The 10,652-nt window shown below is 41.9% G+C and overlaps 1 pseudogene; it reads left to right on the top strand.

Annotated features, from left to right (window-relative positions):
* The first annotated feature begins 981 nt into the window (after positions 1–981).
* On the top strand, positions 982–1,099 carry LOC126471727 (5S ribosomal RNA; annotated as a pseudogene).
* Positions 1,100–10,652: the final 9,553 nt, after the last annotated feature.

The raw sequence follows: 10,652 nt of genomic DNA, 5'->3' as shown, positions 1-10,652 counted from the left end.
TTCCATCGAAAACTGTATTAATCGCAACAATTGTCTAAATCGGACAGGAGTGTTAGAATCCTGCTTAGTCCCTACAAGCAGAAACTACGGTTCAGAAGATACGGTGCTCCACAAGACACCGTCCCGGTGTGTCTATACAGTTTGCAAACCATTGTACAGCGCGTGGCGGTGGGTACTTTTTACCACCATTAACCAGTCCCTGTGCCAGCTAATTCAGTAATGGTAAAAGGAAAAACGATTGTTTGTAATCTTCCGTAGTAGACGTAATCTCTTTAATTTTCATGGTCCTTATGCGTGATTTACAATGGAGGCAGAAGGGTTGTTGTACATTATGTTGCCATCGGCTTGCTTGTCAATGTAACAAAACCTTTCGTATCACCTTGAAAGAAATTTGCGTCTGAAGATGCGATAGTAATTATTCCGTATAAATAATCCGTAGCGAGTCCGCCCCCTCGTAGTTGAGTAGTCAGCGCGACGGAATGTCATACCTAACGGCCCGGCTTCGATTCCCGGCTGGGTCGGAGATTTTCTCCGCTCAGGGACTGGGTGTTGTGTTGTCCTTATCACCATCACCTCATCCCCATCGACACGCAAGTCGCCGAAGTGGCATCAACCCGAAAAATTCGCACCAGGCTAACGGTCTACTCGACGGGAGGCCCTAGCCACACGGCATTTCCATTTCCATTCGTAACGAAAGAACAGAAAGATTTTTAACACTGTCGCTAGATATTTCCAACAAGAAAAGAATGAAACATACGTATATCATTATTTTTTATTACGCCTGAAACCCGTTTTGAAATCATTTGTTTCCATTTACGGTGTACGTACTCATCTGACGAGAAACTTCCCTGCAACTACAGTAAAGTACTCATTCTGGAATTGCAAAAATGGCTCTCTGGGAAGGTTTGATAGCTATTGCAAGATATTACGGTATATGATGTAATTGTTTTCCAAAAATAATCATTACTAATGCAATATATGGGCAACGACCTTGCCGCAGTGGATGCACCGGTTCCCGTCAGATCACCGAAGTTAAGCGCTGTCGGGCGTGGCCGGCACTTGGATGCGTAACCATCCGGGTCGCCATGCGCTGTTGCCATTTTTCGGGGTGCACTCAGCCTCGTGATGCCAACTGACGAAGCTACTCGACCGAATAGTAGCGGCTCGGGTCAAAGAAAACCATCGTAACGACCGGGAGAGAAGTGCGCTCACCACACGTCCCTCCTACCCGCATCCTTAGCTGAGGATGACACGGCGGTCGGATGGCCCCGATGGGCCACTTATGGCCTGAAGACGGAGTGCTTTTTAATGCAAGATATATTGTATGAATAACTTAGTTCGGTAACTATACTGTAAACTCGCACCCGTTGCGAGTGGCACTGCCTAATGCCAGGAAGTGTACTGACTGATTAAAGGCCAGTCTAACTGTGTCTTCTTCACTTCGCCTTTGATACATATCTATAGACGTAAGCATCGTCTTCTAATGCCGTCTAAAATACACAAGTTACCAAAGAGAACGAATCGATGAAACACTTTCATAAATTCATATTGTCATTTAGCTTTTCTCCGAACTGCTGCGGTACAATTCCGAGATGGTTCATTAACCAAATGTGTAACCGCTCGTTCTTTACTGGCATAGACGTTGACCGGAAATTAAAACTCCAGTCTTCCTGGGATCTTGTCAAAAATTGACTTCACAGTTCATAAGCCGTTCACAAACGACACAGGGTTTTTTACTTTAGTAGTACAAACCGTTTTTCACTTGGCCACTGAAAAAGTGAGTTTTTAGGTACAGTACATCAGTAGAGTTATATACAGGGTGAACATTAATAAAACCGGCAAACTGCAGGGACGGATTCCTGACTAAATGGAGGAAATAAGGTCCTATGTAGATTTGTCCGGTAATGCATCTTTGCCACGATAGATGGCGCTTAGGAATAAAAGTTGCTCTGACCACTAGGCGCTCAGTCCGGAACCGCCCGACTGCTACGGTCGCAGGTTCGAATCCTGCCTCGGGCATGGATGTGTGTGATGTCCTTAGGTTAGTTAGGTTTAAGTAGTTCTAAGTTCTAGGGGACTGATGGCCACAGATGTTAAGTCCCATAGTGCTCAGAGCAATTTGAACCATTTTTTTGCTCTGACCACGTATCGTGTGTTCCTTGTGCGTTGCAGGCTGTGTGATTGAGGCAGCGTACTGTAAGCAGCAGAATGGTCCGGTGTTCATGTCGGCAGCAAGCCGAGATGGTGTATGTGTATGGCCAAGCAGATGGAAACCTCCCGAGGAGATCACGAATGTAAAATTAGAGAGATCCGAGCGCGCATGGAGGCTTTCCGGCAGTCGTTCTTCCCGCGAACCATACACGACTGGAACAGGAAAGGGAGGTAATGACAGTGGCACGTAAAGTGCCTTCCGCCACACAACATTGGGTGGCTTGCGGAGTATAAATGTAGATGTAGATGTAGATAACTACTGCAACCTACATCCTTCTGAATCTGCTTAGTGTATTCATCTCTTGGTCTCCCTCTACGATTTTTACCCTCCACACTTCCCTCTTATACTAAACTGGTGATCCCTCGATGCCTCAGAACGTGTCCTGTCAACCGATCCCTTCTTCTAGTCAAGTTGTGCCACAAATTCCTCTTCTCCCCAATTCTGTTCAGCGCCTCCTCATTAGTTACGTGGTCCACGCACCTAATCTTCAGCGTTATTCTGTAGCACCACATTTCGAAAGGTTCAATTATCTTTTGGTCTACACTGTTAATCGTCCATGTTTCACTTCCATACATCGCTACACTCCTTACAAAGACTATCAGAAAAAACTTCCTGCTACTTAAATCTATACTCGATCTTAACAAATTTCTCTTCTTCAGAAACACTTTTCTCGCCACAGCCAGTCTACATTTTATAACATCTCTATACATTAGCTATTTCAATTTTTGGTTTCTTACATTTCTTGTGATTGGTTTCTTACTCAGTTATTGTGATGTTTGATACTGCTTGGTCTTGGACGTTGACGTATAACTACGTTTTTGTTTTACTCAACTTGTGGCTTCAGTATTTCCTTTTTGCAAAATTTAATACTGGTATTTGACGTTTAGGAACGGAAGAAAAGAAAGGAAAGAGAGATGCACTATAGGAGAGAGAAAGTCGGTTAGTTAGTTAGATACACGTTCCACCGAACATTTGAAAGATAATTTTATCGAAGTGATGTCGAACGAGTCTGTGGACAGGATATGTGTACATGATCAGAGTTAACATCAATCAACGCACTGTTATTTTAGTCCTATACATGCAATTACACTTAAAAAGGGCTTTCTATGTCGTCTATGCCAAACGTGAATGTACCAGAGGGATAAGGTAGTCTTGCTTATAAGATCCTCTACAAATATTCCTGTTTTCTGTGTTGAACCTGCTACACCATCTCGCTTTTTTTAGGATGTAATCTACGAAAATTCCTCAGTTTTCTACATGTTACTTCTGTAGAGACTGGTAAAATAAAATACAAGCCGTATAGAAGCATACAAGTAGAATTTTTTCCCATAACCCAAGCATGAATGGAACAGAAACAAAACTTTATAAATGTAAAGAGCACCGATTTCTGTATAACACCCGGCAGAAATCAGTATGAGTTCTATGGAAAGATTTTGCCCGAACGTCAGCTCGACCGATGTCTGAAGCCTTGAACGAGATCGCCAGATTGGCGAAGAATAACAGCGGAAAATGCGGAAGGCTGGGCAGTGGAGCGCGCCTGTGTTTAATTTACATATCACGCCGTCGCGAGCTGTTGCTGCTGTCGTCGCGGAGGATTCCAGAAGCATAAAGTTTGTCGCCGGTCGAAGAGGTGCGTAGGAAGATAACTGATGACCCGCTGGAGATAAGAAATTCGCTCGAGCTTGTTAGAAGGGATGTGACTTGTTCGCTGAAGTCTGCCGGCATGTTTAATGAGTCTCACGTTCCTGGCGACGGAGAATCAGGAAGCAACTCTAAGATATCAGTCTGTAGTCGGGTAGGCCGCAAATCGTCTACCAATCACAAGTCATTCTGGTTTTTGTTTTCCATAGTTCTCCATAACGTTGTTCACGCTCTTACAGGCACAGTGTGGAATAATTCCTATACGGAATATTGTAGATCTTGAGCAAATATATACTCCTCAAGTAGACCCTTCCTGTTCCAAATTTTGTACCATTATGCGACGCTGCGAACGTTGAATGTGAGATAGATACAAACGGAAACGGCATGTATCAGGAGCCTAGTTATCTGCTAAGAGAGACTTGTCTTATTATGGCTTCTTTATGTCGGACGATTCGTCGTCATTGATCCTGTGTTAATACAAGAATAAGTATTTCCTATATGACTAACCTTTCTTGAAATTTAAATTTATTTGTCCTTGCATTGAATATGGGCAAAATGTCATTTTCTAACGAATTTGGAAATGGCAAATAATTTTTCAGTACTTTCGATTTTAATATTTTCTGTTGCTACATGTGTCGTTATTCGTGTCCTTATTGCACATCGAAATTAGATGGTTTGGCTTGTCTGCAACACTTGGGTATGACGATTTTAGTCGTCTCACATTATGCGGCTGGTAACTCGTAGTCTAGGAACAGTTTTTAGATAATTAAACTGGAGAATCGTAATGAAGCTGACTGTTTAACTGTGTTTTGGTATGAGGGTTAATATTTTCGACGTTTTGCACAAGTTAGCTAATTTATATCGGAAGCAGTTGATTCGGAGCATTTGAACCAATTTTTTTAATAGAGAAAAAAATGTTAAATGTCGCTTAAATACTAGAAAAGCAACCGATTCTGATCATGAAAGCAGTAATCCTATAGATACGTTTCTTTGTAGCCGAAGCATTTTTTTTATTTTCTTCAGATCCACATTTGTGTAGTCTGGTATTTTTTGACACAAACATTTATTTAGCACCTCTCTTGACAATGTTTCTCTATTTTCTTAATGCAAGTAACTTTAATGTATGTTTAATAGTATTCGATTACCTATCAATTTTTCTATTAGCATTTATTTCACACTAGTATTAGCCTTTTAAATATAAACAATTCGCTGTTTCCTTGGAAGAGTCTACGCTCTTTTTTTTCATGAGAATCGCATAAAATTCGCTACCTGTAACAACACCATGTCGCTGTAACTTCCTATTTAGGCATAACTAGAGCCTTCAGTATATACTGCTCGCGCGGCGTGTCTCCGTCTCCATCCTCGTCCTAGCTTCTTTCTCAGGCGTAGCATATGAATGTATCAGGGAGAAGTGTCTTGTGAAGTAAGATTCGTTTGGGGGCTGTCGCCGATTGTGACTAGGTGCGGGATTGTGATTCACTGTGAGGTAATGGCGAGCTGTCGGCTTTTCGGCCGCCATCAGATACATGATTGTCGCCGTGCCTGACTGATTGACAATGAGTGCTTTGACAGGTCGTGTTGTAGTGCTTTTTCTGTCAAGAACAATCGACAGTACTTTTATAAAGTTCATGGACAGTTGTATAAGGTTTATAGGCCACACGTCATAAGTGCCAGTAAAGTTTCCTACGTAGAAGGATGAATTAATGTTCCTGAGGAAGAATGTGTCGCAGCTGATGTTTTAGGAGAATAAGTGAGAGTGGAAATTCCTTAAAAGTTTCAGCTTATGGATACGCGTTTTTGCTCACTTCCAACTTTCCGTTCTCAGTAAGTTATCATGTGGTGCCTCTGAAGCCTGAGGATAAGAAACTGCTTACCAGGCGTGTAGGAAAATAATCAGTCTAATGCACATACGACTTTTTGGTCTTCATTGACATCAGACATTTTTGCATAATTTTAACTATGGCTGTGGTTACCTTTCTAGAAACGACGCTGGGAGGCGAACTTAGATTTAGGATATCACTTTCGAGTCATGATTGTAGAATTTTAAGACATTGCCCCAGTGACTTCACTCCGGCACGTTTAGGAACCTGTGGAATTCATGGGTAAAAATATGTATTAATCTATTACGATTTCACCGAAGAATAAAGTAAGCGCGTAAAATCCTTGTTGGAATAGGTTGTTTACATCTTGTGGTACATAGATTGTATTTAGTGGAAACAAAAATGTTTCTTTTTGTTGGTTGGAACACTGATTATAGGTGCTCTACACTAGCGTTTGTTATTGTAGAGGAGGAAGCTTTCCAGGAGTGTAACAGATGATTTATTGTGTATTCATCCGAGATTTGACAACATATGGGTGAGACAAAGTGGAAAATCCTGTCAGGATGGAAGTTTGAAGGAGCTCGAGCTTCTGTTGCTAGAGTATTGATCACCACTAAGCATAATTTACAACAAAAATGACGTCAGAGCTCTAACAACAGGTTTCTGTTGTCAAATTCTTGCGTATATTGGCCGAATCGAATATGTACTGCCGGGTTTCCCTCTACGAACTTATTACCACAAGTAAGCATGCGCTATCGCGGCGCAGATGTTGTGGTGGCCACGCAACATGATCCAGCGATTAATAAGAGAATGTTATTTCTTTAGAGGAGATATGGATCATCTGATATCAACTGGTCACGTTTATAAATGGTAGACACTCTTCCTCATTCTTGCCACTACAAACATGCAGGTGACATAGGACGGACAGCGGCCATTGTTTATGTGATCATGTGCATCCCTGTCGAGGGCTTTGACTGTTAAGGTGCCAGCGGGCCAGTTAACATTTTTGTCTCCCTATCTGTGTTCAGCTGTTGTTTGGCGAATACGAAGATGGACTTCAGCCTTTGGTCAGGATAGAAGAGTGAGATGGCTAAACTACAGCACTCATATTCGAAAACTGAGCGAAGGGGATGAGAGTTAGCACATTCGTATCGCTCTCGCGGTTCAAATCCTCGTCCGGTCAGCCTGGTTTAGGATCTATGTGGTTTCCCTACAATCGGTAAGAGGAATGGGGTGATGGTTCCTCTGGAAAGATAAAATCGAATTCGTTCTCAGTCCGTTGTGCGCCTTCGTATTATTCGAAAGGAGTGCGGTTAAAAATCTTGTCTTTTCATTCAGCTTTAGGTTGTCCCTGATTCCTCTCGATCACCACAGGCGCATGATGAGTAAAGCCACTGACTATTCCTTCTCTAATAACCCCTTCCACATATGACATTGCTCCGTTTCTAACATCATCGTCATGCAGAAGAAACCGAGCGGGGTGGCGCAGTGGTTAGACACTGGACTCGCATTCGGGAGGACGACGGTTCAATCCCGCTTCCGGCCATCCTGATTTAGGTTTTCCGTGATTTCCCTAAATCGCTCCAGGCAAATGACGGGATGGTTCCTTTCAAAGGGCACGGCCGACTTCCTTCCCCGTCCTTCCCTAATCCGATGAGAAAGATGACCTCGCTGTCTGGTCTCCTTCCCTAAACAACCCAACCCCCATGCAAAAGACTTCAAACTGTGACCTTCCCCCTTCCGGCTAGGTATATGACGCGCGCCTTATCAAGAATCTGGAGTCAGTTTTTGGGTCAATCCTGTGCAGAATCTCTCCTGCATTATCACTAACTGAAATAAGTGTTGCACTGTGTGAAAAACACAGCAAACTTCCACTGGAAATGCTTCGCATGTACATTGCACATGGTTTCTTATCATTCATTTCCGTTTATTTTTCTATCACCCGAAACTGTTTCGGTCTCAGCGGTTCCAGCAATGGTTTCCAAGGCAGCTACCTAGCCTGGTAGTCGTGCGCTGAACTGTGATAGCTGGGCTGATGGGTCGTGAAAGCCGCCTTCGCCGTTAACACTGCGGACACCTTTCGCCAGCTGTGCACCTCTCAACCATTTAGCTCCGAGCGTCGTTTCCACGTGCTGCATTCCGGAACGCCTCTCGCACCTGATTGTGTAACACGTGACGGCTTGTTTCTTTCCCCACACGCTGTATTTGGCATCTGATGAAGGACTGAACTCCGTACATCATAGGTGACCGACTGACCTAGAACTAGCTACTTGAACTTATTGAAGACTTCATCCAAACAGCAGGAAATGTTGTTTAACTATATTTCTACAAAAATGTGACTTTATGAAAGTGCTTCATTATCTCGTTCTCTTTGGTAAACTATGTACTGATGATGGCGTTGGAATATGGTGCAGCGCATCTGAAGAAACGTACTGAAGGCGAAATGAAAACACGGAGACAATGGCCTTCAATTCGTTAATATCACTTTTCGCATTGGGAAACTATGCTTCACATAAATAACTGCGTTACCATTTAGATCACACAGTCTTGTTACCAAACCTAAGGTATTTGTTAGAAGTTGTCTTGCGTTAGTAATGATTACTTTTTCGCAATAGTCTCTTTATTTGACATACTAATAGTACGAACGCTTCTGAGAGCCAATTTTCCAATTTCGGAACATACGTTTTATCAACAATGCAGCGAAATTGCTCTTCGTATGAAATATACCCGGAGTACTTTGAGAAATGTTATTGAAAACGAGTTTCTGGTTTCAGTATCTATGACGATATTCGTCTCTTCTCCTGTTGTTCTAAATGGGAAACATCTAGCGGTAGTGCCTAACTTCTGCTTGTTCTCTGACGTCGATTTTGTAACTATGATATATGTATTGCCTAACAGTCAGTAGCTAAATTGTCTTTTGATTTTTAGTTTTAAATCTACTGGTGTTCTTAGTGAAACTATAATTGTCTTTCAAATGAAAAAGTTGTGTTTTTAATGCCTATTATTTTTTATCGAATAGTCTCAATGAAAAACAGACAGAATAAATAAATGAAATGTAAAACTAGCGAAGAAGAGCCTTTAGACTTGAAGAAAAGAGTGAATCTAGAAAGGGGAAGCTTTCGAATCGCAAAGAAGCTGCGAAATAGCAACGAGCAACCTAAAATACGGCTCTGGCAACGCGTGGCTGCAAATCAGTTACCACGAAATTTATCTGAGAACGCAAACATAGCATGTTTCGCACTTTCGCAAACATACCATGCGTCGCCGTACCTCAGCAGCTGGAAAGCGATTCTCACGCAGCTTGTACGAAACTTCTCTGATAAGTTGCCTGTGCAGATCTGAGCTAACACTGTATTTTCGTGGCAAACCATTTAACACCGTGATCACGATGGCACACTTTTGAGAACGAATCGCATATTTGGTTGATGGCCGTGAGACAAACTACTGCAACGTTATTCACTGTAAACAACCGCAGTTATTCTTCGCTCATTCGCTCGTGGAAGGTGAAGATTAATTCTATGTATGTATGTATGTATGTATGTGTGTGTGTGTGTGTGTGTGTGTGTGTGTGTGTGTGTGTGTGTGTGTGTGTGTGTATGCGTTTGTGTGTGTGTGTGTGTGTGTGTATGCGTTTGTGTGTGTGTACGTACGCCGCCAGCTGCTCGTTTCCGTTTCCATCTACGAAGAAAAAGTGCTAAGTCGACCGAACATATCTGCTATCTTTCTGTACGCATTTATTTAAAAATACATACCAATAGTTTTCTGAGTAATTTTTTATCTTCTTCTTTTAAATGTATCTATTACCTGGGGAGAACTGGAACTGACTTATAATTTTCAGCTAATAAAGATGTACAAATGGCAATGTATTTAGTATTTTGCGTCGGTGATAACACAATAATAATGTAAATAACACTTGTTAGTTATGTTATATGCTAATAAATGTGCGTTATGGTTGCATACATGCAAATATCTCTTACCTTGTCACTGTACACAGTGTGGAAAATGTCCTAACATGATACGAGAATTGATAGAACGAAATTAGTAGATCTCTAAATTCTGCGTTTAGCGAAGAATGATGCTGTCTTTCCACCAACGATTTTCAGTTGAGTTATCCAATCATTTCTATACCAAACTGGCCAGTTATCGCCCTAACAGTACTGCTCGACTCTTCATCATGCACCCTCTTATCTGTCATCTGTTCGCAGTTGTAGGATTCTAATTTGGGGAGATGTCTCACGTACATGCTTATTGCTATTGCAAACTCTAGTATTAAACTGCTTTTTGAAATTTCACTGTGGCGATGGTCTGCGGTGTCAATAGATATTTGCGACTGGTTCATGGAAATTGCGGCTACTTGGTTATTAATTCACAAATGCGCGTTAAGCAATTACATGAGACAATGTTAAAAACATACCTATTAATGGCTCCTTAGTTGCAGAAAATTTCTCTGAGAATTTGGGTATCTGGGTTTATGTACTACTGGAACTGATTACAGAATCAGAGAGTTCGATACACTTACAAAAAATCACGACAGCAATGCTAATACAGATTATACACCGTGGTCCACGTTCCTAGCATATGGAAATACTCTTATCCAAAATCAACCGTAATGTAACAAATAACTACCCTCCTCCATTATTAGACCTATTAAGGGAGAAATGCTTGGGCTTTCATGAACGTACGGTCTTCTTTCAGGGAGTATCACCAGTTGTCGGCATTTGCTAACGTTCCATAATCACAAGACTTCTCAACGGCATATGGTTCAGACCGAAGAGATTCTAGTTTCTTTCCTGTCGTGTAATCAGGAACTGATGCAATTAGCCTTCTGCACAATATAGCTGCCAAATAAAGACATTTTTCATGACAGACGCATCACACATCAAATAAAAGATGAGGTAGTTTCCTTGCCGAGTGTGCCGACCCATTACATTATGCATGCCAAATACTAACTAATGGCCTGTAATGACATCGCTGTCGTC

This window comes from Schistocerca serialis, chromosome 3 (genome assembly GCF_023864345.2).
Source record: "Schistocerca serialis cubense isolate TAMUIC-IGC-003099 chromosome 3, iqSchSeri2.2, whole genome shotgun sequence".
In the NCBI taxonomy this organism is placed as follows: domain Eukaryota; kingdom Metazoa; phylum Arthropoda; class Insecta; order Orthoptera; family Acrididae; genus Schistocerca; species Schistocerca serialis.
This window is presented reverse-complemented; position numbering and strand designations above follow the sequence as displayed.